This window comes from Mirounga angustirostris, unplaced genomic scaffold (genome assembly GCF_029215605.1).
Source record: "Mirounga angustirostris isolate CCGP_5_RB_7025 unplaced genomic scaffold, mMirAng1.0.hap1 SCAF_1, whole genome shotgun sequence".
Classification (NCBI taxonomy): Eukaryota; Metazoa; Chordata; class Mammalia; order Carnivora; family Phocidae; genus Mirounga; species Mirounga angustirostris.
In genome coordinates this window covers 105,293,891-105,295,630 of record NW_026991709.1, presented here as the reverse complement: position 1 = coordinate 105,295,630, position 1,740 = coordinate 105,293,891, and positions in this window count along the sequence as shown.

Below are 1,740 nucleotides of genomic sequence, written 5' to 3'. Positions count from 1 at the left end.
TTACTGAGCACTTACTGTTTGGGGTCCTTGGTTAAGACTAGCGATGTGAAAAGGTTCAGTCCCAGGCTTGACTGAAGTCTAGTTGGAGAATTAGGCCAGGCCCAAGAGATGACACTTGCCAGCATCGAGTGATGTGTTTTCATTGCTCAAGGAATAACACAGGCAGTGAGAGGCACTAGTGTTTGGGGAAAAGGACAGAGCCACCTAGGACACGACATCAGGGTCAGCTACTCTGATTGGGGATAGGGCTCTACCTTTAAGGAGGTGATAGTAGTAAAATCTACCAAGTACCTCCTACCCTGTGCCAGTGCCCTTTACGTACATCATTAATTCTCACAACATGTGTGCCGGGAAAGTGTTATCATCATCTACCTGCGGATGAGGAAACTCAGGCTCATGGAGTCAAGCAGTTCTGCCCAAGGCCACACAGCACTGAGCAGGAGCACCAGGCTTCTAATGCAGGCCAGTCTAACACCAGAACCCATGCCCCCTTTCCAGCCCCTGCCAAGGTACCTTGGGGGATTAATTTGAAGCATCTTCCAAAGCAAGCTGCTACTGCTTCTAGGAAGCAAAGGCCAAGCAGGGAAAAGCTGGTGGCCTCAGGTTGTCTCAGTACAACACTGAACAGGGTGGTGATGAAGCTGCCGGGTTCCTGGGGTTGATCCCAGGACCTGGCCAGCCTGCAATCACGGAGGTCAGGCGTGGCTCAGGTGTGGGCATAGGCATGCCTCCACTGGACTGGTTCCCAGTGACACACAGCCGATAAGAAGCAATCACCACTGACCTCCAAAAGACCTCTGATGATGTTAAATCTCATTATGTGGATGCTTTATAAAGAAGCCAATGATTCCAGGCTTGGATATAGAAAGATTTAATTAAAATGGGACTCTAGAAAAGCCATGCAGGTTGATGCACGGTATAGTGGTTAAGGATGTGGACTCTGGAACAAAGTATTTGGGTTTGAATCATGGCTCAACCACTTACTAGCTGTGTGAAATCACCTCTTCATGAGATCCCCCCAGCACACACCATAGGGTTTTTGAAAGATGTGAGATGACTTAAGGTATGTGAAACAGGCACCTGAAACATAGTGCTTACATAAATAGGTGTCTCTGTCTTTATTTTTCTTCCAGCAGAACTTAGCAAAGGTATGTACCCTTCTGAGTTGTCATCAAGGATTCAAGTCTGGATTAAGGATTTAAATGAGGCTTAAGTGGACACGTCTAAAGATGCTAGTGTTCCTTTGGAAACAGACAAATCCTTATTGTGTTCACAATATGACTTGCCAGTCAGCTGGTAAGAGATTGAGAGAGAAATCATCTTTCACATCTAGCCAAAAGTGACCTCTAATGGGCGGAAGTACTTATTACTAACTCATACTGCAAACTAAAAGGTTCTTGTAAGGAAAGAACAGATTGTTGGAGTATGGGAACTGATCATGGGTGAGGAAGGTTGTCATGGGCCAAAAGGAAACTGTCATGAGAAGCCCTATACATTGCCATTGTGGTGACCTTGACCTTTAAAAGTCATTCTATCTCCTTTAAAGCCAGTGCTGATGAGAAAGCCCAAGGGCTTCTCATAACACACTCCTAGAGAATGTACAAATGTTGTGAATCTTTTGGAAATCACACATGTGAAGAAAAGTCTTAAAAATATTCATCTCAGGGGCGCTTGGGTGGCTCAGTCAGTTAAGTGGCTGACTCTTGATTTCGGCTCAGGTCATGATCTCAGAGTTGTGAG